The sequence below is a fragment of the Nipponia nippon genome, unplaced genomic scaffold (genome assembly GCF_047370975.1).
Source record: "Nipponia nippon isolate SJK-2023a ecotype South Korea unplaced genomic scaffold, ASM4737097v1 scaffold_6, whole genome shotgun sequence".
Lineage (NCBI taxonomy): Eukaryota > Metazoa > Chordata > Aves > Pelecaniformes > Threskiornithidae > Nipponia > Nipponia nippon.
In genome coordinates, this window is record NW_028262380.1 from 53,131,236 (window position 1) to 53,146,865 (window position 15,630).

Sequence of the window (15,630 nt, forward strand, 5' to 3'; positions counted from 1 at the left end):
CCTGCCGCTGTGGAGATCTTGGCAGAAGCAGCCAGCCAGGCCAGTTCGTCCCAACAAATGCCCCTGAACGCCGCCTCTCTGCTCTTCATCTCCCATCCCTCTGCCTAGCAGCACCCTGGTGACACTGAGCCTTTGCTCTCCCACATCCAGAGAGCCAAAAATACATCTTTGGAGGCTTACATATAGGTTAGATTTTTAAATTAATTTAAGTTCAGGGCTAATCGCTGTTGAGTGCAAGTGTGAGCCTACTCTATCAATATGTGTATGAGTTAACGTAATAAATTATCTGTTTTTCAGGGAGCATGTTGAGAGAAGGCTCTAGCTTCTTCCTGGCAGGGGTTTGCAAAATCAATCAGGATGGAAATTGGAACTCCAAATTAATTTCTGTGAACAGTAATGGTGTTTGTTATTCTGTCCTTCGTGTCTTCCCATGATATATGGTAAGCTCCTGTCTTACTCCTGGAAGGGAGAAAAGGCGTGCTGGGCAGCAATTTTTAGTTGTGCTTTCAGTCACCGTAGAGACAGAAGGGAAAAGCGAGCTGCAGTGGAGGCCGGGAGATGGGGCACAGTGATGGGAGGAAAGGGGGGTTGACAGTAGGAAACAGTTTGGTGCTTAGAAAAAGGGCTAAAGCTTGTGCGAGTCACACCATTTTGACAATTGTTTCTTGTCAGAGATTCATGAGAGAATGATCTGAAAAAGGGGGATCATTTGGGGAGGGCAAGGTAAAACAGCAGGCAGGAGCTGAGGATGCTCCTAAGGGGGGTGCAGACCTTGCAGCCTCCTGGAAGGGGGCTTTTCTCCCCTCCCTATTCAACATTTATATTCAGCACCAAATTGTGTGCATTTTTCTTCTGCCAGCTTTTTATCTGAGGTCAAATAGCTTTTTCATCTTCACGATGTACTTGGGAGCACAAACAAATCCTTTTTTGTCGTCGGTTGATCCTGGGCTACCCAGAGGCTGAAGCGAGTGTTGTTTAACATTACCAGTGCCGGCGGCTGCTTCAAATTACACCATCCCATCCTATGCTGTCTGTAGGCAGCAGCCCTATCTCAAATTCCCCCAGGGCTTTGCTTCTCTGAACGTCTTCCAGCTCCTGGCGTGGCCAACTCTGCTAAAGTCCACATGGAGATTTTGCAGAGCAGCTCCGTGGGTCTGTGAGTGGGAAATGCACCTCGAGCTGCTGCAGCCCTTGTGCAGTACCATAACTCTCAGGGGATGAAATGGAATGGAAAATCTCATCTAATCATTAAAATTAAGCTTTTTACCTATTGCTGTGTGCAAAGTTGGAGCTGCTGTTCTCCACATGCTGTTTAAAACGCTGCACGAGGGAGCACTGAGCGTCCGAGCTAACCCGTCTTCCAGTGCGAGGGGCATCCAGCTGCTCTGGGAGCTGACAAATTTCTGGAAGCTCTTTGCTGTGGCTCACAGTTAAACAAATCCATCACTCCTTCTGGTCTGTGGATTACGTACCTTGTCCAGCACTACCCCAGTGCACAGATTTCATATCCTCCTCTGTGTTAGCTGGAGATGAATAACTGTGTGAGGATCCGCAGAGCTAATCCGCGGTATAATACCCCGCTTTGTCATTTTTGTCAGTGCTGCCTTGTTTAGAGTTCCTGTCCATCTGGAAGAGCTCCCTGGCCCTTCCCCTCCTGCCTGCTACCAGCTCCACCAGTATCTGCAGCTGGGCAGGCAGGGATGCGGGAGCCAGAACAACTGCAGTCCATCTGCCAGGAGGTGGCTTGTGCTGCGCACGGCAGCGGTGTTGCTGGTTACCTGCCCCAGCTGCTGTCTGAAGCAGCTGTGGGTTGCTAGGTACCAGCAACGATTCAACCGAACAGTGGCGGGTCACTGAGGATGCTGGAAGAGTGAAACACCTCACCTCTCGCAGTCCTGGGCATCCGCTGCCTTGGCCAGGCTGGTGCCCTGGACCACAGGTGGAGGAAGCCTCCAGGACCTTCTGCTTTTCCCTCCTCATCCAGGTTTCTTTCTCCTGGGGCCTGTCCAGCCCCAGCCAGCTCTCACGAGGCAGGGCAGGGATGGTGCCCAGAAGAGCACACAGGACGAACCTGTAGCACATTTTAATGTGCAAAGCATTTTCAGTGTTTGGGGGTGAAAGACATAGCTTAGCCCAGAGAACTCTATTTAATCATAGAGGAAATGGAGAGAAAAAAAAAAATATAAAAAACAAGAATTTAGCCATCAGTGTGTTTTCCGATATTCACGAATGAACTTGGTAATGTGGTTGTGTTAGATGAGCCCAGCATGCCCCATGGTGAAGGCTGTTTTCCTTATTATACATAGTTTGATGTTTACAAACAATAACTTAGAAAAAAATTAATGGAAATAAGTTTTGCTTTTGATTCATCAGCTTTCTGAGGGGTTGTTCATCTGAGTCCCAGTATCATTGAAAATTAGGATCTGCATCTCAGCCAAAACGTACCATGAGGGGAGTGGGGATGCTACCTTTAGGAGGTGCTCTCATTTCATTGCGTGTAGCTGTACCGAACGAGAGTGGATTCCTATGGAAACTGGAGCACACGGTCAGGTAATCAAAGACTGTATCTGAAGAGGACTGAATTGGCACTACCTGCTTCCTAAATTTGGAGGCCTTGACTTTTCAACTTTACTGATGTTCTTTTAATGGAATATAATCTGCACAGCAAAGGCACACGCTGGTGTGGTGTTTATATCAATGCTCTGGTCTGGTTCAAAGCTCAAACTGTTCAGAGGTTTGGAGTGTAAAAATAAATCCAAGGGAATATTTATTAGTAGACAAAGGCCAGGCACAGCGGTCAATGATGTGACCTGACTAGTGCAATGTCTATATGGCTTGTGGGTGTGAGCATGCAGTTACAGAAATGAAGGCCTCTATAGTGAAAGATGCACTGAGCATCTTCTTAATTTCTCCCCCCTAGGAACAGATCATACTATGCAGCAAACGGCACGTGATGAAAATGGCTTCAAGTGTCACTTTGCTTGAGATAGGAAGAGATTAATAAAAGGGCATGTCAAGCTCCTCTAATGAGCAGAAATGAAGTTTCTTTAAATTCTACCAGAGATTTTGGGCAAGCTCAATTCAAATATTCATGTTTAAGTTAAAGACTTGATACACTAGACATGGACACAAAAAGCTAGAGTAAAATTTGTACAGCTGAAGCAGAAGCCAACTGCACAGCCTTTCTTGCAAATGGAAATTCTAAGTAAGGACTTAAATACTTTTCTGGTTAGTTTAATAAAAATCATCCTGGTATGTTACTGGACTCTTAACAGTTGGCCAGAGGAGATGCACGGAAGAAAGCAAATAGAGACAGAGAAGGAATTGATGATACTAGAGAAGAAGTGGTGCCAGCAGTTCAAGCAAAACAGGATCAAAGAGGGGAGATTGCTTTCAGGTGAGGTAAGCTAAATATTTTGCACTTTTTTCCTAATTTTTTCCCCCCACAGCTTAGACGGAAGCATTAGCTTCACTTTTCTCATAAGATAAATTAGCCAGAGATATTAAGCAAACTGTTTATTTTGTATTAATTCCTATCAGTCTGGTTTTAATTATCTTTCTTTTGTTATGGTTGTCATATGAATAATACTACGCAGATGTATGCAAAGAATAGAAAACCTTATGCTCTGAATCATAAAGGCAATGAACATAAAATGCAACCTGCAGCCCTTCTCTCGTTCTTGGTCATTGGCTCTGGATGGATGAGCTCCGTTACAGCAACCTGTACAGCCTTTTGACCTGGGATCTGGACCCAGGGAAATGCCTACTGGAATAAGGCAGAGACTGCAGGTAGCACAACGCTTGTTGTGAACCCAATATTCAGTGCCTGGAACCTGCAAAACCCTGAAGTACATGCTTCCTCTTAAACATGTAAGAAGTCCCCTTGAAGATAAGTGCTTTATTAGGCTTTGACTTCAAGCAGTCTGTCACAGACATGTTTAAAATAATATTTGTAAGGCAAGTTTATCAATGTTTATATTCCTAGCCTTTTTTTTATTATTATTGTTCTGAAATTGAGCAGGCTACTTCTCTTCCTTGCAGATCCAGGCAATATGCACACTTTTTAAGCTCCTCACATTTGTCACTTTAGGTAGAGAGTGGGTTTTATCAAAATGATTCACGACATTATTATTACTCCACATGGCTGAATTTGTGGAAGGTAACAACTTTAAGTGATCTTGAATTAGTGCAGTTACTTATGTGAGTCTAGTTCCATCATGAATCTTCTCCTGAAAGTTATGGCTGCCTAAGAGCCAGCAGTGGCAATTTTTAATCCTGGACCAGTGACATACTCAGTATTTGACATGTTATATGTTTGCATAGCTAAAAATAACTGCAGTCATTGGGACTGTGCTATCCTGCTGCTTCCCAGGTCCATATCTACATGCCATGTGCCCTGTGGTGTAACAAAGCTATCTCAAGTCAACAGCATTGATCTCTCAGTTCTTGTTGCATGGAGGTCTAAAATGTCACACCTGGAACATGTCACTGATCCGGAATTGTATCTTGTATCTACAAGCTAAGGGAGAAGATTTATGCTGGAAATAGATATTTATAGATGCTGTGAAGAGAAAAGAGGCCATCTGAAGCGGGTCGGGTTGGAGTCTGGTGCAGATACAGCAGCCAAGACGGGAACTGTGCCCTGGCAGTGCGGGGCTCCACAGGGCTCAGCAGCAGTTGCCGCTGGGCTTGGCCTAGATGGCTGCAACAGGTAACCACTGCACCTTCTTATGAGAAAGCGGCTGCTGTTTTTCTAGGGTATATTTTAAAGCACCTTGTGTTTTGTCAGTTTCCTGGCTCGTGTTAGAGAGTGGTTCCGTGCATTGCGTCCTTGGCTTTGTTCATCAATTTGCCCACGGCAGAAGTGGTTTCCCTTCTGCAGTGCCATGGAGAAGCAAAAGCAGTGCCATGGAAATGAGTCCAACAAAATGTCAAAACAGGTTGTATGCAGATAGTGCCAAGCAGCCATTTACCTGTCGGGAATTACAGCTGATAGACCACCTTCATGTGGGAGAGTTGGCTTTAACTTTTAAAACCCCGTGTGAGAGTTACACTGTGTGCAAGAAACGTGTCGCCAGCAGTTTTACAAGTGAGTCTCAGGTGCTCCCAATACACCAGAGCACAATAAGAAATAAAAGGTTTACAGAGAAATTTAATTTGGTGGCAAGCAACTCTAACAAAACATCCCAGAGGCTGGTGGGATAAGTTTGGAATAAAATCTTTGCAATAAGGCAAAGAAGGTCGTGGATATCTGCAAAGAAACTAGGTTCTGTAGCTGTGGTTCCTAATTCTTGTTCACCCAAGGTAGGATCAGCCCCGTCGCATATTTTGCATGCTTGCATTTGAGCGGTGGTTCAGGCTGCCTTTGCTGTTTTGAGGGGCTCCCAGCTTTCCTCCCCCCGGGAAGGGCACAAGGAAGATGCACGCAGTGCCCTGTGAAAGGGAGAGGAGACAGTAAATGTTTGCATCGTTACCCAGCTTGCATTACAAATGCCGTCTGAGCCTTCCAAACTCCTCTTCAGTAACGAGATAGCGTTACAGTGCATTTGCAGAGGGAATACCTATGTAGAACTGAAATGAAATTATTTAATTGTAAAGGCTGGAAACTTTTTTAAAAAAAAAAAAACAACAAAACCAAACAAGAGAGACAGAATTGAAAGGGGTTTGGTGATTCTTTCTTTTTGAAGCGACTGCAGGTAAAATTGCTATATAAAATTATATTCTATTACATTCTTTCAGAATTTGGAGCCTCTGTAATATAGACCGTCTGTGTAACTTAAAAATGTCAGAGCCCTTCCCAGCAGATTTCACCTGTAATATATTTAATGTATGGCACTTATGCATAGCCAAAATTACCCTTCCTAAATAAGTTTCAGCAGGGATTTACAGCCCTTGTTACAAGAATAGTTCATGCTGGCATGTGGTGTGAGTTTATCCAAGTGGACCGAGATGAAGGGAAGCGTTACCTCAGATCTTGATATGATTATTTGCCCATCTGTGTAGTCCTCCTTTGAATATTGCCAGGATAGGAAATATAAAATGGCTTCAAAATGTCAAAGTCTTTAATTAAAAAATAAACAAAACAGTGAAATCTGAAGCTAATATTAAAGGGGAAATAAAAATAGGAATGAAAGTGTAGGTAAGGACTTTGATATGATTAGTCAAATGTCAGTGAAGCCAAAACTCAAGCTCTGAGGGTATTTCATGGGAAGCAGTTAAAGTGATCACTGCACTGCTTGCTTGCTGGGTGCTGGGATTGTCAGCAGGGCTAGGACTAGTTTGGTTTGGGGTTTTTTTCCGAAACACTAAAATTGAGAAGCTGGAATGAAAGAGGTGGTTGAGATGTGTGTGGCAGCTCCCAGGGCTCCCTGTCTGCCGGTCCTTGGCAGAAAAGGAGCCAAAAAGAAGCACATCCACTCCCTTAAATTTTGAATTTTGGGTCTCCTTACCTCAGCCTGCCTGGGCAGTGGAGGCTGAAGCCAAAAGCTTGTCTGTTGTATTACAGGTGCGTTCCCACCCTTACTGAGTGTTACTAACTATGAAAGTGGGGCGGAAGGAAGAAGCCCGGTTATGACTGCCGTTTCATCAATGCACATTTCAGTCCTGGTCTCTTGGCCGCGTCCTGGGCTGCTGAGGCAGGGCAGGAGCCAGCCCTCCATCCCCTGCGCCTGCCAGTGCCTCCCGCACCTTGCACTGGGGTGGCTGTCCCTGCCTGCAGCTCCAGGCCAAAGAAAATATGCTCCAAAAGGCAGAAAGGTTAGCTCATCTGCTTGCTTATAGCCTGCAGTCTTTGTTCACGATGGCTACTATATTGGGAGTTTTCTTGGAATACATGGTTATAAACAGTAATGGGAGTTCTCAGAAATATCATTTCAACTCCCTGTACTTGTAACAGATGCCAGCGCATTCGGGCTCTGATCGCAGTTTCCAACTTTGCCCTCATCTTTGAGGCACTCCGCTTCCTTCCTCCCCACAGACAAAAGGTCTCGGGCTCTAAAATGCAGGGGGCAACAATCTGGCAGAGGAATGAGGTTTGTCATAAGCATTTCAACGCTTGTCACATCTCCCAGGAGACGCTCATTAGCCAACTTGAAGTGACTGCATTTGCATGCAACACCAAAGGAAAAGACGTGCCCTTGAAGTGATCAGGCTGCAAACATCCTGTGCTAGTCCAAGGGAAAGGATGACTTACTTTTTTTTTTTTTCTATAGAGAATGAAAAGTAAAATGGATTTGACAGGAGTTTTTCTGAAAGCAAACCAATTAACAGAGAAAAAGTGCTTTATTTAGAAAATGTCGTTGCCTCTTCGAGAATAGAGAAATGGGAATAGAAAGGGATATCACACTTCAATTTTAACTAGCCGTTTGCAGTCGCTTTCTTTGGATATCCTCTTTCCTAGCTGATATTTCCTCTGATTTATTCCACTGCAGAAGTGGATCATTTCAGTGAGTTTTATGTAAGTCCACTTGGCTGTTTTACAGTTCTCTGCATGTTTCAATATATTCCACTGTTAAAAATTTTAAAAGTAGGTGGGGAAAGAGGAAATTTCTGGTTAATATATAACAATTTCTGAAGTCAATGTGCCTGGACTCAATTTTTCAGGGCATTTTTCCAGATATCTAATGATGCCAGAAAATAAAAATAGCCAACTCGCAGGACCTTTCCTACAAACTCCACTGCAACCCAGCAGAAGTTTCATGGCCCTAATCAGGGCCCTTTTCTACCATCATGGGGAGAAACTGAAAAAACTATCACAGGCTGTTTAAAACTGCTGTAGATGACTAAGTCTGCTATAGCAGAAAGAGTTGAAATTAATATGTGATCTTTTTGGTAACATCAGAACAATCGTGGTTGACCAAATGGTCTAGCTGAGCTTTGCTCATGAAAATACAGGAAACTTCAGCTGCGCATTTGTATTCATTTACAGTTGGCCACAGGAAGGTCAGCAATCTCGGCAGAGACACCAGGTTGGTGCTATTATTATTGCTATTACACACTTTGTGGACAAGTAGAGGCACATCTGGAACCAGTGTGTGCAATCCCAGGGGTCTCAGGTAAGTTCACATCCAACTGATGGGAGAAAAGCCTTGGATTTGAAAAAAAATCTATTCATTTTCAAACACACGTGTTTTGGATCATAAATAAGAAAAGCCTCATGTTGATAATTTTTATAGAGTTCAACTAATAAAAAATTAAGTGGGTGAAAAATGGAAATAGAAGACCTGAGATGGGAATGTTTTTCAAGTTTTTTTAATTCTCTGGCTTTTGAGGAAATGTAGTAAGAGGATGTACATCTTAAAAAGAGTGCATCTTGTGGGATCGCCCAGGAGATTTATTGCATTGTATTTAAAGAATATCTTATTGGGATATCGGGTTGCCCAGAGAGGTTGTGTAGTCTCCACTCTTGAAGGTTTTTGAGACCGAATAAAGCCCTGAGCAACTTGGTGTGACTCCACTTGGAGCAGAAGGTTAGGCTAAATATCTCCCCAGGTCCCTTCCAAACTGAATTATCCTGTGATTCTATCAAGCAGACAAAGAAGGATGATTTTTATTTCATGCTTTTGGACAAAATTTTGTGCGTTTGTGATTGCATGCAAGAAATGCTTTTCTTGATGGAAAGCAAGAACTTAACTGGATTCATATATAATTTTACACACTTTCCAGGAAATGTTGCTGAAAATATCATATCAAACCACCTTCCATTTCGTTAATAGCCTTCTATGATTTTAGGTGTGAATGAAAATATTACAAAATCTGGAAGTTAAATAAATGACGAAACACAAGAGCAGTTAATGACTGAGTAGCTTGGCAAATGAAGTAACAGGATAGTGTGAACTATATTAGCTTAGTAGGTTGACCTACATGTATTGTTGATAATACTCTATGCAGGATCAACATTATGGGCTCTGCAGTTATTGCTAAAGCAGAAGGGCTGATCTGGAATAATTCTGGGACCACCTCATTCATCCCACCTATGATTTATGCCAGCTGCCAAATGTTCTCTATGAAATTCTTACTCATGTCTTTATTTATTCTTATTCTTGGTTTGGCTGATAAGAAAATATCTGTGCTGCTAATGCTTATTATAGGATTTTTTTCTGTCAGTTACCTTGTGTTATTATTACTTATGCATGTTTCTGATAATATATCTGAAGAAAAATGGGCGTATAAGAGACTGACTCTGAAATCTTATGCTTGTGCCGTTCACAATATTTCAAACTCTTCAGTAAAATATTATTTTGATTGGCCAAAGCTGTTAGAATAAGCATAGGGAAAAGGCTCTATATCCTTGCCTCCATGTGTGCATACATCTTGTTTTAACGTGACTGAAGACCTAGATAATAATGTTCATGAAAAACTCCACACAGGTAACATGCCACATATTAGCTTAGCAGCTGAAAGATGAGTAAATTCAACAGCAAGGGAAAAATAAAATTAGGTAAAGGGAAAAATGAGCTGAGTATTTAGTGATTCAAAGTCACTTAGACCTCAGCTGTTTTGGGTTTGAACACAAGAAAATGAAACTACATGGGCTTTATGTGAAATCTCTTCCATCTGGTTCAAACAGGAAGCCAAACTTTTTGTCGTCTGGTAAGCTATGAATTTTTCAAACATGTTTTTCAAAGATCCATTCTGAGTTTACTGTGACGCCTTCCAGAGGTCACGGTAGAAGTCACTGTAAATAGATTAAATTACCGTTCTTGTACAAAGAGAGGAGTGTATACAGTTGCTGGAGTAATCCCAGTCTACTGACTTCCCAACCTTTTGTAGTTGTTTCAAATAGCAGAGTGAAAATATTCATCTGCATTTCTTTTGCCTTTGGATTTTTCCAAGCAAGTCATCAATTTCCCTTTCACCTGCACAGAGCTACCCAAATACTCTTATTTCATGATACTAATTTATTTTATGAGAGTGATACTAAAAGGATGCAAACTAAGGTAAAGTCAGAGTGACTCCATGAGATAATTTATGTCTTTTGGGTCCTTAAAAAGCCTGCTGACTTGAGAATAACATGACAGAAGAGCCCCTCGTCAGCGTCCAAGAGGTTAAATCTAATGGACTGGAATTCAAATGTGGCAGAGAGGTTGGTGTATTGTGGGCTGCTGTTGGCATTTAGCAGAGCATGTGAAATTTTGCTAAAAGATTAAGTCTTTACAAGGAAGATGTGAAGCAGAGAAGATGGAGTAGGAAGCTTGAACGAAAGAATAACTCGGATTCTTATTGTTTTCCTAGAATTATATTTAACGTTCAGGGCCTGTCCTGTCTCTTCTGGCCACATAAAGAGATAGTAGAGCAAATACATTCAAAAGGTTTGAAGTGTGCATTACTGCAACTAGACTTATGTATAGTATTAAACCAAAAGTGTTAGATTTAGAAAGAGGTAGACAAAGGTTTAGGTACAGAACAACACTTGGAATTGATGATAGCACTAAGTATAAATTTACTGTTGAGAAAGAATTTGCAATAGGTGTCATTTTAATGGTTGATTCTGGGATTAGGATTTCACCTTAAGAATTCACTGTGCAAAAAATGGAGAAATACATGTTAATACAGATGGAGTAATACATGTCAATATTTTTTAGCTATAAATCAGTTCCAAGCTAAAATAAGAAATACTTGTTTTTAAGTTTGACCTCTGTCATTTGCAGAACTGGGAAAAAATCCATGTCCCAGAACTCTTCAGTGCTCAGAAGTTGCTTTTTGGACTGTGAGACATTCCTTTGCATCTGCCTGTGGACAGAAACTTGTTTAAGTAGTAGAGGTGAAAAAAATGGAGAAAAGGAAAGAGATTTTTTTATAGGTGATTCACGTTTCTTAAAGTAACATTAGAATGTACTCTGAAGTTTTAAATTTTATAGAAAGTCAAAAGAATTACGTTATTGAATAGATACGGGCAGAATGCTAGTTGATTGTATCATATCCCTGCCAAATTATCACATGGGTTCTAACTCCCGTATCAAGTGTGCTTGTGGGTATAAATATATATACATATATGTACATGTATATATGTGGGTGCATGGGTTTCTGTAAGATGAAATGGCCTGTGTACTTTTTCCTGGGTGATGCCCAGCATATTCATTTAATTATTCAGCGAGGACATACACTACCAAGTTCTTGGACCTTTTTCTTTTATTTCTTTTTCTTTGTAAAAGCTTTGATACTTTTTGGCACTGGTTCATATACTCAGTAGAGTACATTTAATGGGCCAAAGGCATTTTTATTACCCTTTAAAATGTTTAACAGAGTTTCTGTATAATTTCTCAACATGTTCTGTTTGTTTATTTCTGTATATTTTTGGTATAAAGTGGTAGCATTGTGGTATTAGGTTTTATTACCTTGGCACTGTCATCACGAAAGATCTATCAATCCTTCCATTATGCGCCATATTTTTAGGGGCTTATATTCTGGACATGGAACTTCATTCCCACTGGGTGTCCCGATACAAATGCCCCAGTAAGATGCAAATCATGATTTTCTTTAATTAAGTTTAAAAGAAATTGGTTTGGCAACTTTTGAATAGCACAAAATCTGTTTTGAGATTTTTTTCACAAGTGCAACAGAAAAAAAGTATAGTTTTTATTTGAACAGTTAAGGCATTGATCCATCACTTCTCAGACACTTCATTATCTTGGTTGTAATGGGACAGAGTTTGAGATGAGACTGAAGGTTCAGGCTCCAGAAGTGACATTCAGTTACTGAATAGCTTAGCCTTACTTTTACCATTATGTGAGAAATGCAAGTGGACTGGACACTAAATATAAAGGAATAGTTTCATATGAAATAGATGAAAATTGAAGTGCGTAGAATCTGGATTTTCTCATATACTAATAATGGAGAAAATAGTACACATTTGGTCTTTTTAGTTTAAAATAACAGCAACATATTGGTCACTAAAATCATATGCCTTGTCTGTGTTTCTGTTCGCACCACTGATTATTCCTTCATTTTTACCTGTGTGGTATTCTGCCAGTTAAATAGTCTGATTTTTACTTGATTCAATGTAGATTTTTGAAGAGGACAGATCAGTAATTAGGACTTGGTTATAAAATCTGTAAGAAAGAGCTGTATTGAAGTGTTGGTTGCTTGTATGCAGAAGTCAGACATCAATATCTGAGGTTTGTAAGTATAGATGTCTTATTAATTCAGTGAGTGTGAGCGTAGTAGACCACCTTCTAGACATCTGGTGGGTGGCAACGCAGGCGCTTTTTTACTGCCTTAGTTCCAGTCTGTTGCACAGCTCCATAGAAAGAAATGGTTCATGGTTAAAACAACTCAGAGTCAGATTTCATTTCTGACTCCGCTGAGCTTTACCTTTCAATAGGCAAGGGGGCAGCTACAGCAACAAGCTCCTCAGCATTTGGAATCTCTTTCTCACCGCTATGTGTATTTTGTGAGGATTTTTTTTTTCTTTTTTGGCAAAGAAGACATAGCAAGAGGCCAGCAGCACTGTTATCCGGTAGTCTGCAAGTCCTGCTCCCAAATGGTGCTGAGAAGCTGGAGCTCTGCAGATGGAGAAAACTAGCAGATCTGTGGTTTGACCCTAGACTCCTTCACCCCCTCTTTTATCATATGCAGAACACAGAGGTTCGAACAGATGCTAATAAGGTCAGTGGTCAAGTCCAATGTTACACAAAAATGATAAATATGGCAACTATATTACAGATCCCAGAGCATTATCAACAATCAGGGCCAGTATCTGGGTACCGGCATCCGAATGGTCCAAAGGTTCCCAGGAGTTCAAGGCAGAGTCAAAAGCCAGTTTTATTTTCAATTGCTCCAGACAAGGCCCACCAGTGATTTTAAGTTCAGTGCTATTCCCAAATATGGGATAACTCATTAAAAAGGTCCAGTGCTTGGAAAGAGACCAGCATCAAAGATATATTTGCTGCTGTTCTGGTCTTACTGAAGATGGTTCCTCTCTGTTGGAACAAAATGGTCAAGGTATATCCATTGCGTTTTAGATGCCTTCTGATGGCACAAAAAAATCCTTCCAGAATTGGCAGTGCATGTCACTAACATCCATGCAGCATATATAACATTTATGAACATGCGTATAGATATACAGATAAATACATATATAGGTATCTAAGAAGTTAGGAGTGGAGGTAAAATGTGTAGGAGGCCACTATACAGCGCACCTCACTCAGTTTGCAGGATGAAGCGTCACTTGTGCATCTGTTCTAGGAGAAGGTGATGGAAAATAAGTAGATTGCAGTCAGTTACTCATACTACATGATATCCTAAACTGATGGGAGATGAGTAAGTACAGCACCAACCACTTTTTTTCCCAGCTAAGGATTTATTCTTCACATCTTTGGTCAAACACCATCCCCTCTGGAGTGGCATGAAGCCTTGTTCCACGTAAGAATTAACTTCCCCATAAAGCTGTGGGGCAGTGCACAGCCAAGAAGCAGGTCAGAAGCTCCTCCTGTTTGTCACTGGTTTCCCTGTGTCAGGAACAGCTATAATCCTTGCCCATCCTTGCATGCTTGGGATCTGTAGTGTGGAATATGATGGTTCATAAATCAAAGCATATCAACTTTTGCTGATTGTTTAACTGCTGGACCCAAAAGTCATGTGCTGTTGATGAAGAGCCAGTCTGAGCCCTGGCAAGTGAAAGAAGCCATCAGGTTCCTGCTGACATTTGGAATCTGCTGTCTCAGAAACCGTCATTTTTAATGCATGACTGAAAGCCTTATTTCAATTAGGGGTCTGTGCCATTGGCTACCAGCTGTGATGCTGTGGAGTTTGCTGTGACAGGGTACTCCCTTTTCCCAGACCAGAGTCTCCACTCAGTCTCTTGACCGTCTGCCAAGCTTCGCAACTGGAATGTGTGAAGTTCAGTTTAGAAACAGTTTCTTTCCATCATTCGTGTCTGTTTTGATCTAGTATGTGAAACAGGTTTCTACTTTTGTTATAAGATTCTTGTTCATTCTTGGCAGATTTAAATTCATTATATAATCTAGCGGCATCAGATGACTGCCTAGGAATGAGTTGCAGATGCATCTCCTGAGATACAGAATTCCTTGCTACAGCCAAGCGTTGGTGACTTGATAGCCACTATATGACCAGAGTGGTGGCAGCAAAGGCATCATGAATTTGATAAAACCAAAACCAGATGTAATGGACTCTGAAGGGGTGTGATACAGAACTGGCCTCCCACACCCTGAGAATGATGGGGAAAGCATTTGTCCTGGCACAACCACACTGTCATGGTAATCCTTTCCTGCCTAAGCACAACTCAGGACTATCCTCCCTGAGGATAGTCATAGCTATTGTCAGTATTAGTCTGGCTTCTCCATTTACACGCTGCTGTGCTGTGAGCAGACTCTGTCTGGCTGACGTACCACTAAAGCACGTTACACAGCTTCTCTTGTGGCTAATCTACCAAGGATGACCACTGATCCAAGCTAATGGATGAGGTCCTTTCATTTGAGGGGCTTTGAGACTGTAGTCTGGGTTTTCATTCCCGCTGTTGGCGTAATGAGAAAGAAGTTACAGGTGGTAATGCTCATGGGGCTGCCAACTGCTGTGCACTTCAGAAACTTGGAAAGAACTTCTGAGAAAACTGGCATGACGTATTTTCCATCTTTTTTTTTTTTCTTTTTTTGTCATAATCTACAAAAGACAGCTGTCTGCTATTGCTACCAGCAAGCAGTGCAGTGGCAAAGGCCATTAAACAGCTTAGGAACCTCCATTCAAAAGTGCTCTGAAAAAGCTGGCTGAGCTGCTACTAGACTCTGGAGGTACCTGACCTCTCTAGAAGCTTTCCTGCTTGGTGTTAAGTTGTCCAGGTGCCTAGGGCTGTACCTCTAAACATTTCACTATAATCTTCACAGGACTGAGCAACTCAGCTGTTAGCATGGAAGTGTGAAACACATCAAGATCTTTAAACAGTGCATTCTTCCCCTGATGTCCTCAGGAACAGCTGATTTCGTAGCATAGGGGTCCCCAAAATGGAGCGTAACAGTTGTCCGTGCAAGCCAGTTCAAAGGGGTATACAAGTCTGAATAGAGCTGGCAGGTTTTGCCATCAGTGGTGGTACCTACTCCCCTAAATGGTAATTCCCTCAACAAAACAAAACAAAATAAAACAAACTAATAAAAAGTCCCACTAGTGGTTTTACCCAGTTGTAGGCATTCTCAGAAAATGCCTGATAGATATTGAAAGGATTAGGTTCCTCAAAAAAATGATGTCACAGCTGCCACTGCCTTTTAAAACATAGCTGGAGGAAAAGACCTTCCTTTCCATTAACAGCATCCTAGTCAGATTATTCACCAAGAGAGGATGCCATTGTTTCCTCCGATACTGAAGGGAATCCCAGGTCAGAATGTCCCATCTCTGAAAAGCGTCCTAGAGCCCACGCTACAGATCTTTATGTTTCATTTCAGTTTAATTTCCCTCTGAGCAAAATAAATATAATAATTCCAGATTTATTGGCCTAGATGAGATGTGTGACTTCATAGCCTACAGAGCAGAGCTTCAACATGTGAAGAGTTTTGGGTTCTCCTCTCATTATCCCAGATCATTTGTGCATTTCACAGAAACCAGTCCTTGCACAAGTTGCACGGGTGAGTCCTTCAATGCGTAGGTGGGCCTAGACCTTCTTCCTTCACTCTCTGATCCATC